General features: G+C 35.4%; 1 protein-coding gene, 1 long non-coding RNA gene and 1 other non-coding gene across 19 annotated transcripts in view; 2 read left to right on the top strand and 1 right to left on the bottom strand.

Annotated features, from left to right (window-relative positions):
- Positions 1 to 27,111, bottom strand: part of LOC147842593 (uncharacterized) — a 195,838-nt gene that overhangs the window by 126,451 nt on the left and 42,276 nt on the right. The gene's annotated exons all lie outside the window — the stretch shown is intronic.
- Positions 85 to 8,071, top strand: si:dkey-104n9.1. Its single transcript, XR_015497647.1, has 6 exons — positions 85 to 332; positions 702 to 842; positions 1,641 to 1,703; positions 2,240 to 2,449; positions 2,588 to 2,722; positions 7,670 to 8,071. It is a non-coding gene; the product is annotated as a si:dkey-104n9.1 (transcript).
- fibcd1a (fibrinogen C domain containing 1a) overlaps positions 16,989 to 27,111 on the top strand; it is a 384,824-nt gene continuing 374,701 nt past the window's right edge. For 10 of the 17 annotated variants that reach the window (XM_087264419.1, XM_087264416.1, XM_087264414.1 and 7 more), the window contains exon 1: positions 16,989 to 17,065. The gene's annotated coding sequence lies outside the window, so the exon portion shown is untranslated. Of the gene's footprint in view, positions 17,066 to 18,425; positions 18,539 to 27,111 lie in introns of all 17 variants that reach the window. The other 7 variants (XM_087264406.1, XM_087264402.1, XM_087264405.1 and 4 more) reach the window with 1 other exon arrangement.

Raw genomic sequence — 27,111 nt, 5'->3', positions numbered from 1 at the left:
GTAGAAAGTGGCCGCAGCCAGAAAAACACTGAGTCGCCCGGAGCAGCACCGTGTTACTTAACAGGAGTGAGGAGGAATCCCTCCAGTGGGTTTCATAATTAGGTTGTGTAAGGGCCACTTTGACGTATGAGGGCTTTGGAGGCAGCGGGCTACAAATGCTGCTCCTCGCCACACTGAAATCTCTCATTTAAGCGCCAGGTCGGACTGCACCAACCATGAAAACGAACAAGGTGAAAGTAATAGGAAGTCAAGTCCTTTCAGCCGAACTCGTGTTTGGGCTGCTACTGTGCGTCGCGTATCGGACGTGCTCCAGTTTGGCGTTTTCCTCAGAGGTGAGTTGTAGGCCTATTTGAAGTCATGCAGTTATGCAATAGCCTATATGTTGTGCTGTTATTTCTGTGTGGAAAATGTCTGCTGAAAATGCTGTAACGTTAGTTGTGAAGTGAAATAACCAAAGAGTACAAAAGTGAACTTTAGTCCATTCATAACAACACATTGGGAAGCGTTTGACTTGACGCGCGTTATAAAAACGCAACGCGCTTCTCGATATTGAACGCAAAGGCATGTTTTTGTGTGTAACGTTACAATACGTACCTATGAAGTTTCAGAATGTTTTAATTGAATTTTAAGGGCTTGTAATCTATTTGGCGTCTTATCAGAGACTATTGTTAAGGTAAAAACGTAACTCTCTCGTGTTGCAGGACAGCGCCGGTGACGGGAGCGCGCAGTTTGAGGTAACGCGCTCTCTCGTGTGTGTGTGGGTCGCCAGTAATCTGAAGTTCATTTTCTTCAAAAGCAACCATCAACTTTCTCTTTCTGCGCATGCTCTGTCAAGGCTTGTGGTGAGTGTAATAACACACTTTTTGCATTTATTTTCTTTACATTTTGCATTATTTGTATAATATTTTAATGCAACTAGATTACAGCTTATTTCTATATTTAGTTTTAAATTTAGTTTCACTGAATTATACATGCCTTATTAGATGGCACCAATAAAACAAATTTTTACAAATTAGGTGAGAATACTTAAACGTGCAACAATAGCAAAATAAATGTGTGGTTATATTTGGTAAAACAGAAAATCAACAGGTATAATTTAATGCTGTCAAGATGATTGGTATTTTAAAATCATAAAAAGGATGTTGCTAACGAAACAGTATATGTAGTATAATTTTAAAAGTAGTTTTTTAAACATAATGAAATTGGACACATCACTTATTCTAATACATTTTTGGGTTTGCTTGTAAATTTTTCTTTCAAGCATGCAATGAATTCAATTCAATTAATTAATTCAATTATTTATAAGAGATTGTAAAGACCATAACCACATCAAACCCAAAATTTAATCTAAGTCAATGCTTTAAAATAATTTAAAAATAATAGTTATATATAATTATATACAATATTATCGTAAAAAAAGCCTCAAAATGACTTCTGTTATTAAACTTTGATATTAGATATTTCTTCAGCACCAAAACCTACAGTAGTGATGCCTAAACAATTGTGTGTTTGTTTGTGTATGTGTGTGTGGGTGTGTGTGTGAATGTTTAAATGTTGCACTTATATTAAATCTTTATTTTAGGTTTTACTGCTTTTTATATTATGAGTTACATTAACATCTTATATGTCTTTTTATACAGGCTTTTCTTTCATTATTAGGAGTCTGTCGAGAGGGACGCATTCAAGAAAGAGATGCTAGACATGTATGTAACATAAAAACTTGATGTGTGCTATGTGTGCATTTTATCAAGGCACTTCTGAACATTCATTCATTCATTTTCCTTTAGCTTAACCCCATTCATAAGGGGTTGCCACATCGGAATGAACCGCCAACTTATTTAACATATGTTTTAAACAGCGGATGCCCTTCCAGCTGCAACCCGATATTGGGAAACATCTATACACTCTCGCATTCACACATATACACTATGGGCAATTTAGTTTATTCAATTAACCTATAGCTTATATCTTTGGACTGTGGGGAAAACCGGAGCACCCGGCGGAAACCCATACCAACACAGGGAGAACATGCAAACTCCATACAGAAATGCCAACTGAACCAGCTGGGACTCGAACCAGCAACCTTCTTGCTGTAAGGCGACAGTGCTAACCACTGAGCCAATGTGTCGCCCCAGCATCTGCACAGTGCCCTTAGCCATAAAACAAAATGTTTGCTACAATTCCATCAACCATAAGCATCACAAAAATAAGCTCTTGATTTTTTTTCTTTCCTCTCCAGCTTCCCATGGTGGATGTGGCGGTGTTCTTGTTCTTTCTTCTAAACAGTTTGATTCTTTTGATCTTGGATCACAGTCAGTTGAAAGGCTCTTTGAAACCATCTGAACTGCTCACCAGGCCCCAGAGGTTTTTCCTTCAAATGGATTTTTTTGCCAACTTCATTTTTGGCCTCATGTGGTTGGTTTTTCCAGGATGGCTTCTTGGGTCACAGGTAAAAACATCTACAAAACACAATCTAATAATTCCAATTAACTGTTTGATATGGATAATATATGAAGTATTGCAGAAAGATGGTTACATTGTGAGAAGGATGGTGGTATAATTCATAATGTGTATTTACTCATTGTAGATTCATGGATCTGAGGATAATCTTCATCTAACCCGTGCATTTGGAGCCATGATGATTGGAGACAGTTTTGCCTCTTTAATCACTCAAAAACAAATGGGAACCAATGAGGTGTCTGTCTTCACCAGCCGAGCTGTGGTAAGTCATATTGTCGGTATTTAATCATTCATTTTCTTTTCGGCTTAGTCCCTTTATTTCATTTTTTTTGTGATCAAGTTTTTATTTAACAGTGCAAAATAATCTTGCATACATACAAGGATTCCAACCAACTGCATTTTCTAATATTACCCCACCCCACCCACCCCTGGCGAAATAATTAACAAAAAAGGAAATAAATCACAACAAAAGACAAAAAGAGAGAGAATAATAATGATAGTAAAAATATATTATTGCGACTTCCTGATGCCTCCTATAAGTCGCTCGAGAGGCAGTGAGGGTCCTTTATATTTGTGACGCGCGGGTTGCTTTAGACAGAGACACTGAGCCCAAGATGTTATATGGAAAACTTTATGTAACTTGAAGCATGAAAAAACAATACAGCAATTTGTGTCTTTGAATACCTGGGGTCCGTTCTTCGTACCTCGCTTAAATGATCTAAGATGATTTGGCAGATCCTGGATCTTTTAATCTTGATAACTGATCTCTCGCTAATTTGGTTCTTCAAACGAGTTTGCGAATCAGATTAGAATGTCTGGATAAACTGATCTGAGATCGCTGAAGGACAGATCTATCGATCCTCGAAATCATGATCAGCAATGCAACGATTGGCTGACGGCACAGCAGCGTAATGACATCATCTGATTAATATTCAATTATCCATGTGAGCAAAATTACATCAAATTAGCAGTAAACGGCTTGTTAAATATGACACGCAATAACCTTCCACATTTGTTGTGAGCTGCAATTTCCACTTTCATGTGTCAAGTGTATTCATCATGTATTTCAATGCAAATCAATGTATTTAGTTCCACATTTAGAAAATATTTTCTTTATTATAGTAGCCGTTTTTAAATCGGTGTAAAGAATAACTGGTTGTTTACAAAAGTATTTTCATATTGGTAAAGGCGTCTGCAACTTTTGTGAAGCATCAAATCACCAGCATATAAACTTTCAAGTTTATGACTGCATAAATGTATTATTGCTTTAAAAAGTCACATATTGTGCATTTTTATTATACACAGTTTGTACTAAAGCGATCTAAAAAGTTCATATCAATAAGTTTTCTCTTTGCACCACCAGGTGGCAGTTGTACTTTCATTTCGAGGGTGCAGATTGCATGTTTAATTAATATGTATAACTTAATTTATTTTATTAATGACTATAACTTTATATATATAGTTTAAAAAATATGTACCATTTTCCCAAGTGTATATAACTACTACTGTAAGAAAATATCAGAATTCGGAACATACTTTCTGTATTATCTTTGCTTGAACTGAGCCGATCTAATCCTGTTTATATGATTTGAACCTGCTCCCGATCAGGTTTGACCTAGCAGAACTGTTGCTATGACAACAACTCTCGGATCAGCTTTGAAGAACGAAACGATCCTGGATCGTGTCAAATCGTCAACATCCAAATCCAGCTAATTGAGTAATCCACGTACGAAGAACAGACCCCTGTTTTGTATGGTGCCGATTATTGCGTTGGTGTGATGATTGTTGCGTGTGACATTGTGATACAGTTTTGCGTTGCTTGGTTTGCGCTGCTGTTTGCGCTGCTGTTTGCGGTCAACAAAAAATACGGCTACCCCACTCTCCTTCTCTCCTCCTCACCTGTGTGATTGTGCACGCGCTTTATATGTTCGAGCAGGTGCCAATTATGCCCACGTGACCAAAACATAAAACGTCACTGTGAAACCCAAACCAATCAGTATACAAATAAACATTATAATTAAATGAAAAGTAATATGGCTCCTATATATATATATATAAGTAAAAAAGGTAGAATAATGAAAAACGTAAATAAAAAAAATTATCTGCATAATTTATCTGAATAAATCTGCATTTAACTTCTTACAGGAACGTTTTTAGCAAAGGCAGAGATACATTGGACTCTTACGTAGGTTAAATAAAATGCAAAGAAAAAAAAATGAAAGCATATCTTTTATCTTAGTTATTGAACATATCCATGGCATGAAGTAATAATTTTTGGTGAGGCGCCATGCATCCTTGCCACAGACAGTTCCATATTTTCGATGTCCAAGAACATATACATCCAGTGTTTCCGGTGCAGGGAGTGTGGAGGCTGCCAACGTAAAGCTAATATTTCTTTAGCTGCTGTTAGAGCAGAAAATAAGATTTTTTTCTCAAATAAAGAAAAGTCAAAAGAGGAATCATTATTTAAAAGGAAAAGCTTAGGACAACATGGTATGTCTGATTCCAGTATCTCCTTTGAGGTCAGTGACACATTATCCCAAAAATTATTTACTTCAGGACATTCCCAAAACAAATGTTTGTATGTACCTATGACTTCCTCTGAGCAGCTTAGTTCCTTTATTAATCAGGGGTCACTACAGCGGAATGAACCGCCAACTCATCCAGCATGTTTTACCCAGAAGATGCCCTTCCAGCCACAACCCAACACTGTGAAACACCCATACACACTCACTCACACACATACACTACGACCAATTTAGCTTATTCAATTCACCTATAGTCTTTGGACTGTGGGAGAAACCGAAGCACCCAGAGAAAATCCATGTGAACATGGGGAGAACATGCAAACTCCACACAGAAATGCCAACTGACCCAGCCCGGGCCTGAACTAGTGACCTTCTTGCGGTGAGGCAATGGTGTTACCCATTGCGCCATCATGATGCCCAAATTGTTAGTATTTCTTGCAAATTAAATAACATTAAGATTTGAAAATGCCATATAATGCTATTTTAAAAGGTTATTATTTTATTTAATACCACAATAGGTTAACCTGCATTATCTGCAGAAAGTGTTTAACATATTTTTTTTATTATTGCATCATTTCTAGTCTGTGTAAAATGCTAAGCATTCTGTTTCTTATAAGCATTATTAGTCCCACTTGGCTGTTGGCAACACGATTTGTCTGTTTGATTAATTCATAGTTTGAATAACCATCCATAAACAACATCACAAACATGTAGTTGTTTCTTTTTCAAATAAAGTATGTATTTAAAGGGATAGTTCACCGAAAAAATGAAAATGCTGTCATTATTTACTCACCCTTCACCTGTCACGAACCTGTTTGATTTTCTTTCACCTGTTGAACACAAAGGAAGATATTATGAGGAAAGCTGAAAACCGGTAACCATTGACTTCCATAGTATTTGCTTTTCCTCTTAAGAATATCTTCATTTGTGTTCAACAGAAAAAAAGAAACTGATGAAGGTTTGGAACCACTTGAGGGTGAGTAAATAGCGAGAAAATTTAAATTCATGGGTGGATTATTTTCTTAAATATATCATCAACTTGAGAAAATAAGCAAATTACCTTGCGGAGCAATCTATACCTATCATTTCATTTGCACGTTTTTTTTAAAAGAATTAAAACACTTACAAAACACCAACAAAATTTTACGTTGACAGTCAAATTTTGACATTGCAATTTCAAGCAGATTGATTGGAACCAATTTTGCACAAATTGTGTGAAAAATTTTATAGTGGAAAAATGTTCACATTGAAAACACAAATGATCACCACAATATTGGCCTTGTTTACTCTAACTTGCATTTTGGTCAATCAGATCACCAGTAGTGAAAGGAGGCACATTCCCGTTTACACCTGGTGATTATTTTGTCGGTCACACTTTACAATAAGGTTCATTAGTTAATGTTAATTAATGCATTTACTAACATGAACAAACAATGAACAATACATTTACTACTGTAATTGTTCATGTTAGTTAAAGTTAGTTAATGAAAATACAGTTGTTCATTGTTAGTTCATGTTAACTCATGCTGCATTAACTAATGTTAACAAGCATGGACTTGGATGTTAATAATGCATTAGTAAATGTTCAGTTATGATTAATAAATGCTGTACATGTGTTGTTCATGATTGGTTCATGTTAGTAAATGCATTACCTAATGAACCTTATTGTAAAGTGTTACCATTTTGTCCATTTTTAACCACCTTCCTGATTTCTTCCTGAGGGCCAAAGTCTGTAATTGGTATATGCATGAGCTTTTAATAATCTGTTGATCTAAATAAGCTTACATTATTGATGATGGTTTGACGTAGGGCTGCCTGATATTGGAAAAGTCTGACATTGTGATGCTTTGTTGTTCTGCGATATACAGTATTTTGCGATATGAATACAGTTACACCAGATAACTTAAAAAGCTCTAGTTGGTAAGAATTCAGGTACAGAAATGGAATAATCAAAGTAAAATTGCACTTCATGGCATCTTCATTGTATAAATAATTCAATCAAATATTTTTTAATTCAAGTTTTAAATGTGCCTAAATGGTTTAAACTCTCTTTAATAAGCTCATACAGTCATAGGCCTTAAAACATGTAACATTTGTTCCATTATGGTAATAATCTCCAATGACTCCATGTTCTGGATTATGGCTCCTGGTCAACTATAATCCCAATTTAACATAGCAAACCCTGCAATGTGACTATTGCGGATGCACAAACTGGATGCTAAAACGATATATTGTGCAGTCCTAGTTTGACAATTGCAAAACTACTCAGATGATTTGTGTTAGAATCTGCACTAGCAAGAGAACATTGTGCTTTTTCAGTCTTTTTTTTTTTCACCTTTATATCATATTTACAGGTTTATATTAAACTTTTGCCTTCATGTTTCAACACCACATCCCATAATATTTATGAAATAGGCCAATACGCTGAGAGGAGGCAGACTTTTGTGGCTGTTAAAACATATTTGACTATGTGAGTGTCTACACTATGAAAGCAGTGAAAGAAGTGGTCAAAAGCGGACAAGCTCAAAACATTTCAGACCCCATTTACGCTATTTATTGTGCTCAATTTGTGATCAATCTGACAAAAATGCAGGACAACACACAATACAGATCATATGACTTCTTTCTATTTGCTCCATATGATTTCGCACGATTAACCATGTAAATCTGTTCCTATTTAGGGGACTTTGGCTGTTGTCGTCTTCATGCTCCACACCCAGATCACCACATCTCCGTGGAAAAGCCCACAGCTCTGTTTCTGTCTAGCAGGGGTCAGTCTCTGGGCTGGAAACTCCATCCTCGGCTATCTGAGCGCCAAAGACACCGAGTCAGTGAATGATATATATTACCATGCTGTACAGAGAAAGAACAGAAAACTACATGTACAATAGATATTTTGTTATATGCATACATATGTTTTATATTGTAAATATGTTGTGCTTTTATGAAAATTAAATAGATCTATTCTTTTGTAAATAATGCATCTTTTTAATTTATACTCTTTAAAGAACTGGAAAATATCTCACTCCATCTTATTTATATATATATATAATGCAAATAAAGACAAAGTTGTCATCATGGGAGTGCAGGTGAAGTGAAGAGCAGTTCATAAAATGTTAAAGTTTACAGCGCTTTGTCAGCTGTTTGTCACCCGCCTTTTACACTCTGAGGTGTCGAATCATTCTCCTGCAATATTCACTTAGCCATCTGCTTTGTACATTTGGATAGTAGGTTTCATTTACAAAAACAGACATGCATAATTTTGAACTGTTAAAGGTGCAAATTCTTCTTTCATTCTGCATTTATTTATGTTTTATTATGTTGTCATCCTCTTATTTTTATTTATTGAAAACAAGTTTGATAAACAAATCTTCTTGAGCATCTGAACTAAACTGGCAGTTATTGACTCTATAGTATTTTTTGTTCCTACTACACTGTAAAAAATATCTTTAAATTGGCAGTCATTCACATTTTTGTGATTGATGTTTTTGATTTTTCCAGATTTATTTATGCTTTTGAATTGCATTATAGGACCTTGATCTATCTTTCAACAACTTAAAACCTTTAAAAAAGTTTGAAAATGTGACTTTTTAAAAATATTTTAATAGTTTAAAGTAATTTTGCGGCTTTATATTATGGTACAAAAAGCTTGTAATAATGCCAGTATATTTTCTCTTATTTTACAGACTTATTTTTATTTTTTCTTCTACGTTATATTATTTCAACCTACTAAAATATCAATAAAATTCGCTATTAACTCTACAGTTGAAATTTCAATATCAGTCGACATAGCAGAGATCAAGGTATACACTGTACCATAATTACCATAATGCAATTCATAACTGTAAATAAACGGAAAACACTTGTGAATCACAAAATACGGAAACTGTTACTCAACAGATATATTTGTTTTACAATATATGGCTGCTTGTTTCCAATATTCTTCAAATTATCTTCTTTGTTTATTTTTAAACTCATAAAAGTTTAGAACAAGTACAGCATGAGGTATTGCTCAGATCAGAATTGAAATTCTATCTTCTCTGCTATTTGCTGTAAGATTAGAACCACTAGCACAGCTCATAAGAGAAAGCAAGGTGATAACAGGTATTTAAATGGGGGGGAGTCGAGCATAAAATTTCAATTTATGCTGACGATGTATTGCTGTTTTTATCCAATCGACAACTAACAATAGCCAAACTCAAAGAAATTGTTTCATATTTTGTCCAATATTTGGGCTATGAAGTTAACATATAAATGAAGCATTAAATATTGGAATAAAACTAAAGCATTAAATATTGGAAATCTAATACCAGAAAGGGTGATAAAACAGAGTAGCTTAGATAACCCAAAGAGGGCATCAACTATCTAGGAACTCATATACGTTCTCTACTACAGGACTTGTATAAAGCAAACTATCCTAAATTATTCAGATGTATTTAGAGTGACTTACAAAGATGGTCAGATACCAATCTATCCCTTTTTGGTCGTACTGTACTGTATAGCCGTATTCATTCAGAGTTGTCTTAATACATTTTTCCAAACGTTTCCATTAGACTTTTTTCCTAAATTTGTCTACAATTGGTAAATTTTCTCCCAGGTGAATCTTGACTTTTTCTAATGAAGATGCAAGCATCTCAAAGGAGATTGTCCTGTGTTCACATATCTACTTTAGTTTTTTCTTTGTGCTATGAAGTGCTGTCTTTTCCTCTTAATGTTATGATTTGCCAAAAAATTACAGTACAAACTTCAGAAAACAAATAAATAAATAGCCATAGTTTACATCAGAACACCCCTTCAGAACATAGTCATATTGACAATATGATGCCTATGTAATTTGACTGTCTTATCCAAACACAATGACACAAGAACTTATCATTCTGATGGCACTGACATGTTCATTGACACAGACATTTAATTTTCTGTGATGAACTAAGGATTTTGAACAAGGTAATCATGACTGGCTTTTGCAGGTAATCCATGGTGTTTTGCTATTTGTACATGTTGTATTGAGAAATGCACTTACTGTTTTGCTAATTTCAATTCTGATCTGAAAAATGCACCAAAGCGACTGAGAAAAACTGCAATCACATACCAAATACTGTCCTTTACTTTCGATTTTTACGGACATGACAATATAAAAACAGGCCAAGTGGCTTTATCTCCTGTCTCAATCATGTGTTGATTGTCACTGGCACCTTAATAAAGCGTTTGGCAGTTGATTTGTCTCTTTGGCAAGACTCGTGCGAGCTGTAACATTGAACTTAATTGAACTTTATTCCTCGCGCAAAGGCCATGATGTAGTCTAACCTAACAAGACCAAATTAACAGCTTTAGTGTGCAGCTGAGGCCTACTGACAAATCCAAAAATCCGTGCCCAGCGTTTTGTGCATGGGATCCAACAGATCAGCAATGGCACAACTGTGTGTTATAAATATATCCACTTGATGGCGCTCTATACACAGGGATTACAGGCTGTGGCGCTCTTAAATCAAGTTTACGACACTGCTGGTAAATTTACCATGAACTGTTGGTATAAAAACGCCATTTTTAAATTACTGTTGGATAATAAGAACCGAAAGTACTTTTGGATGTAGCATATTTATCCTAATAACTTCTTTTTATTGTAAAATTAAGCAGCAGGATGGTTTATTGGCTTTGTTTGAGTTGGATAAACATTTCTTCTCTTTCTCATACACACAGGATTACAGTAAACACATGAATTGTGTCATCAATTGCTTTGCTCATCCTCATTTTGTTCCAAATTCCTTTATTCTATGGAACCAAAAAAGTGAAAACCTGAAAAATTGGAGCACCCAGAAGAAAACTGACACAAACACGGGTAGAACATGCAAACTCCACACAGAAATGCCAACTGACCCAGCCAAGGCTCGAACCAGCGACCTTTTTGGTGTGAGGCAACAGTGTTAACCACTGAGCCACCTTATTGCCCAATTAATTAATAACGAATTAATACTTTGTGTTTTATTTTTGTTTTCTATTTTAACTTAGCAATGCTGCTGTTATTATTTCACAAATTTATTGAATATATTTATTTAGCCTACTAATATTTAAATATTATATATACTTTTTCCTTCACAAATATATAGTATATGTATGTATTTTACTTAATACCTAATACCTAAGTACCTTATATACATATATATATGTTTACATATTTAAGATATCTTCGTTTTCTAATATTTATTTTTAAACAAAATATTTTGACAAAAAAAAAATCATTAAACTTTTCAAGACAATCTGGTCAACTTATTTCCACTTGGAGAGTACATTTTTAGCACCTTTATTATAAATACATTTTATAGGTATTGAATTTTCAGGTGACACGGTGGCTTAGTTGTTAGCACTTACATCTCGCTGAAAGAAGGTTGCTGATTCAAGTCTCGCTAGGTCAGTTGGCATTTCTGTGTGGAGTTTGCATGTTCTCCTCGTGTTGTCGTGGGTTTCCTCCGGGTCCTCCACTTTCCCCCACAGTCCAAAGACATGCGGTGTAAGGGAATTAGAGAAACTAAACTGACCATAGTGTGTGTGTGTGTATGAGTGCTTCCAATACTGGGTTGGGACTGGAAGTGCATTTGCTGCATAAAACATATGCTGGAATAGTTGACGGTTCATTCCGCTGTGGCTACCCCTGATAAATAAGTGACTATAAGAAAGGCTACCCCTGATAAATATAAGTGACTATAAGAAAGGAAAATTAATACATTTTTAAACAAGTACTACATTTTTTTTAGAAGAAACAGCAAATAACTTGTGAATCTCATCTGATGATGATGATGATGAAACAGCTTTGTAGGCCTTTCTCCATTTTAGCATGTAAAACTGAGCCGTGTGTCATGATCGGCTTTCTGGAGAATCCATGACACAAATAAATGCAATTTAAGGGTGCTGGAGTGACACTTCTGCTTATTCAGCTTCATTCACCTACGCAAAACCAAAACTTCAAGGATTTATGGTATTGTGATCCATCCAGCACGCCATCACATTTCATATATTTTAAGCACAAGAAGCTCTACTCCACAGCATTTATGTTCGAAAAACATTTAAAATATATATAATTTACAGATACATTTAAAATGTTTGGGACCAGATATTTTAAGGGATAGTTTACCCAAAATACCTTCAAGTAGTTCCAAACCTTGAGTTGTTTTTTTTTTTTTTACAGCTGAACACATACCAAGATATCTTAAAGAATGCTTCAAATCTGTAGCCATCGACATGTACGGTATTTGTTTATTTTGTCCTACTATATTCAATTCAATTCAATTCAGCTTTATTTGTATAGCACTTTTACAATGTAGATTGTGTCAAAGCAGCTTCACATAAGTGATCATAGTAACTGGAACAGTGTAGTTCAGTTTTTAGTGTTTAAGTTCAGTTTAGTTTAGTTTAGCTCAGTTCATTGTGATTTAATCATTACTGAGAGTTCAAACACTGAAGAGCAAATTCATCGATGCGTAGCTCTACCAATCCTGAACCATGCGAGCCATTGGCGACAGCGGAGAGGGAAAAAAAACTTCACCTGATGGGAGTGAAGAAAAAAAAACCTTGAGAGAACCAGACTCAGTTGGGCACGACCATTTTAATTTCTGCGCTGGCCAAAAGTCTTGTGCAGAGCTTTAGTCACCGCGGTGGGCTGGAAGATGGCCTCAGCGAAGACTCGTATGTCCCTGGAGCGTCGCTGGAATCAGTCTCATGTTCTCCACTTCCCATGACCATCAGTGCAGCAGCAGCTCAGGATATGGCCTGGTCCCGGATATGGAAACCTTGGGATCATCTCGTCGCTGGTCTTGGATCCAATCAGTGACTCCGCATAATCTGAGGACCTCGGGATGAGTATCCCCAGGTGAAAATAGAGAATAAAGAGAATAATTAGCGTAGCTGCTGTTCATAGTGTATATAGGCAAGATGCAGAAGCCTGTGTGGAACCCGCTAGGTGATGCATTGAGTGTATGCTTTACTAAACAGATGGGTCTTTAATCTAGTTTTGAACTGGGAGAGTGTGTCTGAGCCTCGGACGTTATCAGGAAGGCTGTTCCAGAGTGTAGGAGCCATGAAAGAGAAGGCTCGACCTCATTTACTCGATTTTGCTATTCTAGGTACTACCAGAAGCCCTGAGTTTTGAGATCTTAAAGAGCGAGTTGGATTGTAGCGAGACAGAAGGTTGGTTAGATAAACAGGAGCTAGATTATTTAGAGCTTTATAGGTGAGAAGTAATATTTTAAATTCAATACGAAACTTAACAGGCAGCCAGTGTAAGGAGGATAAAATTGGGGTGATATGATCATATACTATAATATACTATAGAAGTCAATGGCTACCAGTTTCTAACATTCTTCAAAAAATCTTCCTTTTGTAAAGCAGAAAAAGAGGAAACCACAAAAATGTATAAAAATAAAATAGTTTGAAACCATTTAAGATTGAGTAAATGATTTATTTTGTCTCTGTTTAATATGCTTTCTTTAATATTCTTCCTTAATGTTTCCCTAATTTTATATAAACACTGGGATGGGAACTGAGACTTGCACACAAGCTGTCTTTTGGGACAGTATGGCCGTCAACCCAGTCAGACTTAGTTCAGCCACAGCTAAACCTCTCCATGAGAACCACAAAATTGCTCTGGCAGCAAAGTCCAATTGCTATCAGATTAAAGTCTTGACTGATCTTAGACAGAGAAACATCCATAAAGTCCATCCAAAGATGACGGTGAGAAGAAAGAAGCTGAAGTTATGTGTTTGTTAGCCTACCATTTAATAAATTAGACAGTTATAAAGGTAATAAGATAAATTTATACACAAAATTCTGAATAACTCATAAACTGTCGGTTTAGTTTAGGTCACATACAATAATATTCATTGCATTTATTATTCTTAAGACTAGGCTCTGCAGGTAATATTCCTGTTTACAATTAATTTGCTAAAGCTTTCGTCATGATGTAATATCATGATATTAAACTGAGCTAAAAAAAGATTCAATTCAATAATAACCAAAAATTACTTTCTTGTATAGGTTGATCATGTTCAGAGTAAACGTTTTAACCAAATTAAATTAAACAGTTTAAACTTTACGATAGTTTCCATTAGTAAACATTAGTGTATTTAAAACAGCATTGTGATATAGCCTTATCAAAGTTATGTTATAAACTGATTTTTTTTCATTACTATTTGCTTTTCTGGTCATTTTTGGGTTTGCAGTAGATGCTAACCTTTCAGTAATGGTCCAAAAGAGTCCAACTGCAGACTCGGTGCAGTGCAATCTGAGCTGCATCCAATCCTTTTTAATGAGCTCACCTAACCCCACCCCTAACCCGACCCATCACAGTGAAGTCACTCGCTTCGAGTGCATTGAGTCTGACATTGCATCGCTGAGTGATGCAATCTCAGTTTGCATCATAAAGGCTGCATCCAGATACTATTTGTCCAAAAGGCTTTAGCTTTTACTACTTTCCAGGCAAGACATCTCATCCTTTTAAAGTAGAAACACGTCTCTCCACCTTCTTTTTACGCATGGATGAAAGAAGTGTTTACTTGCATTAAATTGGAAAAGATTAGACTATTACTGGACAGCATGGTGGCGCAGTGGGTAGTACAATTGCCCTACAGCAAGAAGGTCGCTGGTTCGAGTCCCGGCTGGGTCAGTTGGCATTTTTGTGTGGAGTTTGCATGTTCTCCCCGTGTTGGCGTAGGTGTCCTCCGGGTCCTCCGGTTTCCCCCACAGTCCAAAGACATGGTATAGGTGAATTGGGTAAGCTAAATTGTCTGTAGTATATGAGTGTGAATGAATGTGTATGGATGTTTCCCAGTGATGGGTAGCACCTGGAAGGCTATCCCCTGCGTAAAACATATGCTGGATAAGTTGGCGATTCATTACGCTGTGGCGACCGCTGATTAATAAAGGGACTAAGCCGAAAAGAAAGAAATAGACTATCACTTACTGGTTCTTTAAAGACCTCTGACAAGGTGTGGCACCCTTTTTTAGATTATCTGCTGGATAACTCTAACTTGATTCTTTTACTGAGCCATAACATAGGAACATTTATTATTCAGTTTTTTTCTTTTGCTTTTTAATTTAAATTAATTTTTTTAAATTATTAATTAAGTTTTAGTTTTTCAATGGGAAGATATAGGGAGGGTAGTGTTTATTTGGGGTAGTGTTAGCAACGACAAGGAAGGATAATTAGAAAATGAATGTTGTAATTGACATTCCATGTGAAAACTTCAAAAACTGAAATAAAAAATACTTAACTGAACTGAATTTTAATTTGTTATTAACTTCATTGAATAAAACAATTATGACTTTTGAGTGTGATCATCTACATATTATCTAGCATTAATAAATTCTTTTGCAGTTTTCATTACATTGACTTTAGCTAAAATAACTGTTGTTAACAAATGGAACTGAACTGTACATGAGTTCATGAACAAAAGGCTTATAAAAAGTCACAGAATTTGCAACGTGAAGCCAGATTAATTTCCAAGTATTTACACAAAATTAAGTATTAATTCATTTGCTGTTATGAAGAACAATCTGAATATTTCTAATAGGCACTCTAAACGTTTGATTGATAAATAATTATTCATGTTATTTTGAAGTGACTGCAATATCACTATTGTGCATGATCATCATCACGATATAGTTATCTTCATCATATGACTACTGAAAAGGCTTATAAGGCTTAAATCACTTATAATTAATCTAAGTTTGGCTAATTTCTGAATTAAATATTGTAGCCTATTGGATTTTTTATTGTGTGTTATTTTGCTAATGGCCCCTGATCTGGAAATGAAGCTGAATTTAAAAATAACTCTTGTAAAATATGTTGTCTGCTGACTTATTTCAAATAGCCCCTTTCACACATACAGACCTTTCCGGAAAATTGCCGGCAATTTTCCGGAAAGGTCTGTATGTGTGAACAGGTCCTTTTTGAAAATACCGGTAAATTCGTTCTGGCTATTTTCCGGAAAGAGAAGTTGTAACCGGCAATTTGCCGGAATGCTGCGCTGTGTGAATGCAGAAGGAAGATTACCGTAATAAGCGCGTGCACGTCTAGAACGTGCTGACGTGAGACGTCTGCTTTAGCCAATCACAACATTCAGACGCGTTTACGTCCGCGCGGTTCATGAAAATAAAAGCCTTTGAATATTTTTCCAGACACATTTAGCTGCTAGAAGATAGTCAGGTCACGTTTATATGTTCTTCTTAATGCCAACTGTGTAAATAATCATCGATGAGATGCTTATGATAAGCCGTTGTTTGTTTACCTTCAAGCTTTGCGTGTGCCTGTGAAAACAGCCTGTGAGCGCCTGCACACGCACATATTATGAACATCTCGACATGCGAAAGTGATCCTGCGAAAGTTGTTCACAATATTGATCATCCACAGAGTTTGTAATTTATAGTCAAATGTTTACAAATACAAGCGCAGCCGTTTAAAGCTCATTTGTGGTGAATGATGTCAGAATGTGTGAATGCTCTTTTCCGGAAAATTTCCGTAACGTCCTCGCCTGTGTGAACAGCGCTTTTTTCAATATACCGGTAAAGTCGTTCCGGAAATTTTCCGGATATTTACCGGTATCACTGTGTGAAAGGGGCTTACAGTCGTAGCCTAATCTTTCTTCCAATAAAATGAATTGTTCACCCAAAAATTTTTGGATATGCTGCTAAATTACTCACCCTCAAGCATTTAAGATGCAGGTGATTCTTTATTTTATTTTGCTTGTAGATTTTTAGATTAAATCGTCTATAGGTCTACTTGGTGATTTATAAAATGCAAGTCAACAGCTATCAGCATCAAAGGCTAATGTTATACCACGAAATTAATACCTCACTCCTTACTAAAACACTGAAGTCTAAAGAAGTAAAATGATTGGCTTATTCATCATATTTACAACAATATTACTTAATTTTTAAAAACATTTTTAAATAAACGACCCTAATGTGCTTCTTCACAGAATCAACAGAGGGCGCCACTTTTTTTTGTTTTTCGCCACTAATTACTAAGTTTTGGGAAGACAGCTGGAAATGCAGTAAAGTAAGCAACCACGACATCATTTTATAAGGTAAGATGTCGTTAACAACTTCCCAATGTACATTTCTTCACTAGTCAAAACAAACATATTAGCAATTGCTTGGACCTCTTACCTAAACTGCCATGATTTTGATGAAAATCGTACCTGCTAATAGGAGGAAGTCACGCCATGTTTTAGAGCTCATATCTCGGGGGTATTTTGTGTTGTTTCTAGGGTGTTTACTAACTTATTAGAGTGAGTGTTCTGTGTGGTTGCTACTTGCCAGGCGACTATTATTTTATCTTGGATGTTATTAGGCTATGGGGTTGTTAATATATTTTGTATGTTGCTGCATAAGCAGTTGCTGTGTTGTTTTGGATAGATACTATTGCTATAGTGCCAGTACATATCACATTGATATTTTAATTTGCTGTGAATATGTATTTTTGTTGATTTTGCTGTTTTTCAGTTTCAGTTCCCTTTATTTTGTCATTAAAACATCACAGTCGATTTTGTTACACCAAACACATACCAAGAACATAAAAAAGCATCAGAACACTATAAAAACCTGATATAATAAATAAACTTTTTGTAATTTATAACATTATAATTAATAATTTTTACATTGCTGTGACGGTTGGTTTTAGGGTTGGGGTGGGGGTAGATGTTAAAAATACAATTTATTGTTTAATTTAATAGATAGCATAAATAATAGTACAACTACTGTTTTTATGTTACTGTGATGATTGGGTTTAGGGTTGGGGTGGAGGTACACGTTAATAAAATACAGTAAATGGGAACTTTAATAAATAATATAAATATTTCTCGTTAACTTTCAACCACAAGCATATCCAATCTTGCAACAACCGTCTATTCACCTTATTCTCAGCTGACGAGCGGGCGCTGCCATTTGAATCTTTTTGTCTCGCGACTTCCGGTCACATTCACTTCCATTCATTTTTTGACGTTAACAACTGCTCGTTACGCTGCTTGATGTTGCAATTTGATATTTTCTTATTATATTATGCTACTTGGTCTGTGTAGTCATGCAAACATTTGTTTGTTGAGCAAGTAGTTTGGCCATTTTCTGCCGTTTATTATTCCTAGTCATTTCTCACATAGGCGACTGAATCGGAAGTTCTAAGACAATCGCGAAAACAGGCGCACTTCCGCATTTTAGAATAAGGTCATGCTTGGTGGTTTATAAAATGCAAGTCAACTGCAATCATCAGCATTAAAGGCTAACGTTATACGTTACAGGCAAAACAAATTTAATACCTCACTACTTAATAAAACACTTCTTGATAAAGCACAAAGTCTAAAGATGCTAAAGGATTGGCTTATGCATCATATTTACAACAATATTACTTCATTTTTTAGTGAATGACCCTTTTAATGTGCTTCTTCTTAGGATCAACAGAGGGTGCTGTTTTTTCTTTTGTATTTCGGCACTGATTACTAAGTTTTGGAAAGATAGTTGGATGATATGCAGTAAAATAAACAACCACAACAACATTTTATAAGGTAAGATGTTGTTACACACTTCCCAATGTACATTTTTTTATTACCGTTAAATCAAACCTATTAGCTATTGCACAACTGCTCAGACTTCTTACGTAATCCACCATAATTTTGATGAAAATCGCACCTGTCTGTCAATAGGAGGAAGCTACACCATGTTTTAGAGCTCATATCTTGCTTTGGAATTCAGTTTCGGTGGTATTTTTTATGTGGTTGCTAGGGTGTCGCTTGGTGTTTACTAGCTTATTAAGGCGTTCTGTGTGGTTGCTACTTGCCAGGTGACTAGGGTATTTTAGCTTGGATGTTATTAGGCTATGGGGTTGTTAATATATTTTGAATGTTGCTGCATAAGCAGTTGCTGTGTTGTTTTGGATAGATACTGTTACTATAGTACTAGTACATATTATCACATTGATAGTGTATTTATACTGTATTTACTGTATTTTAAAAATACTACAAAGTCATTTTAAAAGGTAGCATGACATTTCTTTGCAAACTTTCCATCAATAGGTCTATTAGATCAATCCCTTCACCATTAAACTGACTTAGTGAAGTAAACAGTTTAATAACAAATTTTCTTCCCACTTAATTCGTTCAGTTTTCTGTTCTGATCTGAAGTTTATAGGCAAATAACTGAGAAAGCACCAGTCAGAGGCCTCAATTTTAAGATGTCATAATGTACTATAGACTTTTTATTACAATATTTTACAGTATTTTGAAAATACAAAAATATGAGACACTTAAGTATTTTGATACTTCATATCAAGACATTTTCTTCAACCCTATCAAATACAAATGACAAAATACTATTTTGTATTTGAAACACTTGTATTATAAATACTGCCCATCCCTGATCACATTGATTTTATAATTTGCTGTGAATATGTATTTTAGTTGATTTTGCAGTTTTTCAGTTTCAGTTTCCTTTATTTTGTCATTCAAAATGTCACAGTAGATTTTACGTTAGACCACCGCCCATGAAGAACATAAAAAAGCATCAGAAAACACTAAAAAACGTAATATAATAAATACACTTTTGTAATTATATGAATATGTAAATCCAATTCAATTCAATTAATCTTTATTTCTATATCGCTTTTACAATGTAGTGTAAAAGCAGCTTGACATAGAAGTTCTAAATTGAAACTGTCTTAATCCAGTTTTCAGAGGTGAATTTCAGTTTATATATATGCTATATGTATAGTTCTTTCGCCTAAACTTGACATTGAGCATAGCCTATATATATTTGAAGGTGTCTATTATGCATCTTATTATGCTACTAAACTCTATATCTTAGTAGTTCTTAGTTGTTCAGTTTTTTTAGTGTCATCTTTTGTGTTGTAGCTAATTTTGAATCTGTGTGTTCCTGTTTGGTTTGACAGCTAAAGAATCACAGTGATGTTTGGAGCAGTCAGTGTTTACTTGAGGAAAAGCGTTGTGTGTTCTAATTGAGTGTTTTGTCCCACATTGGAATTCAGCGAATGAAACTTTGTTTATTCTCACCATTCACGGTGCTATTTCAGCTTTGTCCCAAATAGTTTTTCCAGGATGTTATTTCTGTTTCGCTGCTGGTGATTTTCTGAGGTCGAAAAACCATTCAAAATTGGCCCATAATTTTTCAGTGAATTGCTTTTTAAAAGTGGCTACCTTCGTGGTCCTTTCATTCTGTCTGACCTGACAAAATAAATGAAAATCGAGCGTTATAATGTGCCAACAAAATGGTTGACCACAGCAAGGTTGATTTTTATGACATAAAGCAGCGTCTAATTGATCTCCAGGTATTTGCACTCCATTTATGTTCTTTTCTTCTGATGAATATGTGCACTGTTTTATCACTCCTGCAAAAGTCCAGTGACGCATGAATCTGATTCAGCAGATTTCTTCAAAGTTTTCTGGTAATTAGAATAGCACAGTTGGCCGATTAGTTGTTCGCTGACCTTGTGTCAGTGCAGCATTCGAGTGTAAATGTAATTCAGTAGACTATTTACACACAGCGACTGACTTCATATTTCATAATTCATAAGCTTCTTTTCAAACCCTACTGAGCTGTCACTGTAGGCATAATAAACCTTAAATCTGTTCAAAATGGCAGATTGTTAATTAAAATATGTGTTGTTGTGCATCCGTAAACATGACATCCATAAGAATGCACAGCTTTCTACCGGAATCGCATTTGAAAACTCCTTTAGTGCATGATGTTGCATTTTTGAACATGTAAAAGATTCATGCAGCCTACTCCAATATCAGTGATATTATTCTCTATATCAGTAAGCACTGTTTCTGAATGCAAATGCATCGATGGAAGTCCTGAATATCTTCCAGGAATTTACAGATCATGATATCCTACGCCTAAATAATTCCAGCCCAAGGGAACAAGGCCTGGTTGAGTTGTGTGAATGTGTTGTCCAAAAGATGCTTTTTCACAGATCTAATATTCTGATACATGTAACTTCTTCCTCTGCTGTTTACATGCACAAAAATAACCAACATTTAAAGATTTGTTTTTGTGGTTTAACCTAGAGAGAATGTGACAGTTATCTTAAAAGAGAAGTTGGTTTAATATTCACGCAGCACCAAATTTTTTGTTCATGTGATTTCTTTGTTTGCTCAGAAAACCTTTTATGGGTTTTTACTGAATATTTAAAATCCCCATGAAATCAAAATGAAAGTTTTTTGGTGTTAGTATCAATGTGTTAATCTTAAGGTTATCTTTAAGCTAACCTAGAGTTAGCTTTAAAAAAATTAGTTAGACATTTAGAAGATATAAACATTCAAATCTTTAGGTTTGTCACTTCCGGTAAAATGAATCAGTAGTTATGTTTCCATCCACCTATTTTTATGCTCATTTTGAATATGCGCTTAATTTTTTGATTGGAAATGCCAAGACTAACGTAAGTTTTGAAAATGCGCATAAAAACATATGCACATAACTGAGTGGGATAAACTTTTTTTTTTGAAAAGAAAAGATGGGCATAAACTACAATGGAAACACTTTCACTTAAAAAATTTCAATATACACATTAAAAAGGTCATGTGAATATGCTCCAAGAGATCATGTGATGACACAAATATGTGTGAATGGACAAACCAGCAGGCTGAACGCATTGTAAAACATCTGAAATGTTGTTTTGATCATTCTAAAACGCCTTAACCATTTCAGTATTGGTGTTATTATATTATTATTTCCTCTAGAACTGTCAAGAGCATCTGCGCTCCGCATCTCATGGCCTTAACGCCACTGCGTGTTCAATGCGTGTCGACATCATCTTTTGAGATGCAAGTCATTTATTAAATAAAGAAAAGATTGAAGCAGCTTCTCCCACCGCAGTTAATTCTGTTTTCACTGTTGATATTTGCCGCCAGTTAATCAGAAAGTGACGATTTTGTTCTCTTTGATTTGTTGGATAAAAACCTTTTCTTTATTTGCACGTCTTTTATGCAATATTTCAGTTTGTCGCACAATTTTAATTTGCATTTTTGGATTGAAACATAGCTACTAATCTTTTTGATGTTATCTCAATCTTTAGTTTCTCATTAAATTATTCTGACCAATCAAATGCTTTCCATTAGTTGATATGTCCCATCTCTTCAAGATGGTATTGCTAGTGACCATTTTTAATCGGTGAATAATAGAAGTGTATAGGGATGGCTAATGTCACTTGCTTTTACACTGTCTTTCATCTCATTTTATACTTGAACAACTAAATTAATGCTTAAGTCTACTTAACTGATAATTAATTACCTAACAGGACCTTTTAAATACATTGTTGATGTGTTGTTTTGTTGATGTTAACTAGGGAAGCAGAGACACAAACTGTAAAGAATCCACCTGTAAAGGTCCTCCTTCCCAAATGGTCTTTTAGGTGACTTAAAAGAAAACTTTACATCTGTGTGTACAAATGAGACTCAAAGTACATAAAAAGAGAAGACATGATAGGACACTTTAATAAAAAAGTAGTACCTGTATTAAAAGTCTTTCTGTTGACGCCGTGTCACCGTTTTCATCTCATCCCGTCAGACCCCTTCTTTTTTTGAATCCACACAAAGTTCCTTTAAACCTTATTGACTGATCATCCTCACTGAGAAACATGTTTCCCGTAAAGCTGTTTCTTTCAGGGGTACATCTGTGTCCTTGTTTGCACACAGAAGCAAAAAAAAGATATATATATAAAAGAGCTGTTTTCTTTCTACATGGTGACTGAAGTGAATGGGTGATGGTTTTGAGATAAGATATGTGTTGTCATTTTTTTTTTTGGTCTGTGAAAGAAGGCTCCCCAGAGTCAAGATGATCTTTTCTTGATAACATCTGCTATAGTGTTTGCTTGGTGTGTCCATATATTAAATAATTGGTGGCAGCTCATCTTTCACATTTTGAACCATGTTCCACTTCATGAAACAATCATTCATTCATTTTCCTTCGGTTTAGTCTCTATTTCAGAGGTCGCCACAGCAGAATGAACCGCCAACTATTCTGGCATATGTTTTACGCAGTGATGCCCTTCCAGCCTCAACCCAGTACTGGGAAACACCCATACACACTCATTTACACACTACAGCCAATTTAGTTCTTCCAATTCACCTATAGCGCTTGTCTTTGGACTTTGGGGGAAACCAGAGCACTCGGAGGAAACCCACATGAACAGGGAAAGAACATGCAAACTCCCAACAGAAATGTCAACTGGCCCAGCTGGAACTCAAACCAGAGACCTTCTTGGGGTTTGGCGACACCTATGATTAAGTAAATGATGCAGCTAAATCTTTAAGAAAAAAAATCAATCATAGCTTAAATATTAGATATTTTTTAAACTTAAAATAACACAATAAAATGGTTGTGTTATTCAGTGTCTACAGTATAGCTTCTTCCCAGCATGCACCAGGGAATGGATTTTATGCTTGCTATTTAGTATTAGTTTGTAATTTAGCTTACTTATGCTTATTACTTATTATTAGATTGACTGTTATCCAGGTTTGATTAAATTTGTTGACTTTGTTGTCATATTTACACTATAATAAAGTATTCCTAATCCAACTTAATTTAGCTGCTGCTTTAAGGTAATAATCAAATAGGTTGAACAAGTTATTATTTTTTTCAATGTTAATAAAGAAGATAGGGTGACTCGGTGGCTCAGTGGTTGGCACTGTCGCCTCACAGCAAAAAGGTCGCTTATTTGAGTCCTTGCTGGGTCAGTTGGCATTTCTGTGTGGAGTTTTGCATGTTCTCCTCATGTTGGCATGGGTTTCCTCCGCGTGCTCCTGTTTTCCCTCAGTCCAAAGACGTGCTATAGGTGAACTGAATAAACTAAATTGGCTGTACTGTATGTGTATGAATGAGCGTGTATGGATGTTTCCCAGTACTGGGTTGGAGCTGGAAGGAGATCCGCTGTATAATACATATGGTAGATAAGTTGGTGGTTCATTCTACTGTGGCGGCCCCTGATTAATAAAGGGACTAAGCTAAAGGAAAATGAATAAATAATAAAGAAGACAATACGTAATCTGTCTAATTAAAATGTAATGACATTTAAATTTGATTCAATATTTCAATGAGCATGTTGGCACTTATAATACTTGTTTAATTTATTGAGTTAGTACTTTTATTTACAAATGAAGTCTACAATCAAACATACAATGCATTGTTTATCTTTTAATGTAAATTGAACTTTTTCTTTAAATCAGTTATTGTCCTCATTTATCCAACTTCATTCATTCATTTTTTTTTGGCTTAATCCCTTTATTAATCTGGGGTCGCCACAGCGGAATAAACTACATGATTAACCAATTTATCGAGCATATGTTTTACGCAGCGGATGCAGTTCCAGCTGCAACCCATCTCTGGGAAACATCCATACACACTCATTCACACTCATACACTACTGACAATTTACCCTATCCAATTCATCTGTACCACATGTCTTTGGACTGTGGGGAAAACCAGAGCACATGAACCCACACGAACGCAGGGAGAACATGCAAACTCCACACAAAAACGCCAACTGACCCAGCTGAGGCTCGAATAAGCGGCCTTCTTGCTGTGAGGTGACAGTCCTACCCACTGCACCACTGCGTCGCCCTCCTTCATGTCATTCCAAACATAGAATAGACTTTATTTCATCAGACAATACATTTTTAATCATAAATATTTTCTTATATCTCCATTAAAAAATCTAAAGTCTAAAGCTTTAAAGCATTTTTAAAGAGATAATAAAAAGAGACGTAACCGTGTTATATGATGCACAGGTTTAATTTAGTCTTGTAAATTGATTAGCAAACATAAAACCTGATTGTTTTTTTCAGAAGCTCAAAAATCCCAGCGTGGCATGCAAAAATAAACCTCACAGATTCTCATATATCAAGCAAGTATGCTTAAGTTTCAAGAGCAAATTGCTGTAGACGGCATTTGATTAAAAATATCTGTGTTCTGAAGATGAGCAAAACCCTTATGTGTTCGGAAAGACACAAGCGTGGGTAAACAATGACTGAATTTTCAATTTGTTGTGGACTATTTTGAATGCAAATTGTTACATTTCAACTATCATGTGTATATTATGTATAATTAAACACTTTAATTTAAAGAATCAATTCATGCAAGCTGCTTATACTGAAATGTCAATCACAAATGCAGCTCAACCAATAGCCACAATCACTGGCCATGTCCAAAACAATGCCTGCAGATTAGCTTTTAACAGTGATTAGTCTTTGCTGGCACTTGAAAGGCTCAGTGTGCCGGGAGTTTTCCCAGTGTCAGCAGAAGGGGGGCACTTTTTTGTAAGCAGAACAACAGTAAACAGATTATATGGCAGACAAACAACGGAAGTGTTTCTTACTGATCACCTCATTACATAGGAATAACAAGGCAAGCTAAGATTAGCCGCGGGGGAACGAGAACTTGATTGTAGTGGTATTACAGAGGTCCCTCAAACCATACTGCCTATTATCCGCAGGTTGAAATGTTCCCGTGTGGGTTTTAAATGGAGTCTGGCTCCTCCTGTAGGCAGGCAGTAGACGTTTCCCTCAGTGGGATGGCATTAACCCTCGCTGCGAGCTGCATAGCTGCCCCTACAGAGCTCTGGATGTAGGCCTGCTAATTTCAAGCATTATAATTCAAAGACGTATTTCAGCGGTTGCTTGGTTACCGAGAGAGCTCGCTGCATGACCAAGACCTCGGCTTTATTTAAATCAACATTTGTGCACTTTGTGCCATTTATTCCAGACACCACAAAAGAAAGGCTATTGACTTTTTGTGCAATAAGTGTTTAATGTTATTGATGTCACTGAATGGGTCATTTAGGCTCATTAGCCTGTGTCTGCATCAGTAGCTATTTCAACATGATTGAAATTGCGTTTCATCCGGAAAACCTGCATGCAAAAAAACACATTTGTCGCAGTCCTTCAGCCCAGATGCACTAATTTACATCATCCTGTGCAGATAGTGCTGCCCGCAATCGATACCTTTATGGCTAATCTTTACTAAACAGCATCACAATGAGATGAAACTTGCAGAAACATTTCCAGGTGAAAATGCATTATATTTCAAAAGAAAAATGCTTGTAATTATAGTTTGAGTACTAAAAAGGAAGCATGTGATTTGGGACAAGTGTTTTTCTGTTTATGTTAATATTTATTTATTATTATTATTATCATAATAGATCAATTATGATATAGAAACATAAGAATAAACTGCAATAAAAATATTGTAATAATATAAAATAATCGTTTATTACATAACTGTAATTTGTATTTTTTGTTGTAACCTAGAATAGACTTTATTTCATCAGACAATACATTTTTAATCATAAATATTTTTGTCTCTCCATTAAAAGTCTGTTCTTCTAAAACTGTAGAGCTTTAAAACATTTTTAAAGAGATGAAAAGAGACTTGTGGTCATGTTATATGATGCACAGGTTTAATTTAGTCTTGTACAATAATTAACAAAAATAAAACCTCATTGTCAATCATAGAGGACTTTTAGAGTTCTCCATAATTTTGGACCAGGCTGTATCCTGTGCAGATGCTGTGGCGGTCATGGAGGAGTGGAGGGTATTATACTGATTACCAAAAAGACCCCAGTGACAGACGAGTCTCTGCATTGATCTCGTGGACCACCCTGTACACCTCCAGTGACATTCATAATAGATACATTACAATTTAAAAACCATCATAATAAACTGCAATATATAAATATTACAATGATATAAAATAATCATTTATTACATAACTGTAATTTTTTTAAAGGTAAATGTAGGTGTAGATTATACAGTGCATTGCTAATTGCAGAGCTCCACTATTTAAAAAAAGAAAGAAAAAAAAAAACAAGTTCTGAAAGAGATCAGGGCTCAGTCAGGTAATATAAAGTAACGCAAAAGTTACGTAACGCATTATTTACCATAAAAAGGAACTAAGTAACACAACTACTTAATTTTTAGGGAGTAACTCAATATTGTAATGCATGACTTTCTAAAGTAACTTTACCCAACACTGGTCGCCACAGCAGCATGAATCACCATCTATTCTGGCATATGTTTTATGCAGCGGATGCCCTTCCAGCCGCAACCCAGTATTGGGAAAGCATAACATC

Source organism: Danio rerio, chromosome 8, assembly GCF_052040795.2.
Source record: "Danio rerio strain M-AB ecotype USA chromosome 8, GRCz13ab, whole genome shotgun sequence".
NCBI classification, from domain to species: domain Eukaryota; kingdom Metazoa; phylum Chordata; class Actinopteri; order Cypriniformes; family Danionidae; genus Danio; species Danio rerio.
The sequence above is the reverse complement of the archived record's forward strand: the minus strand, read 5'-3'. Positions and strand labels throughout refer to the sequence as shown.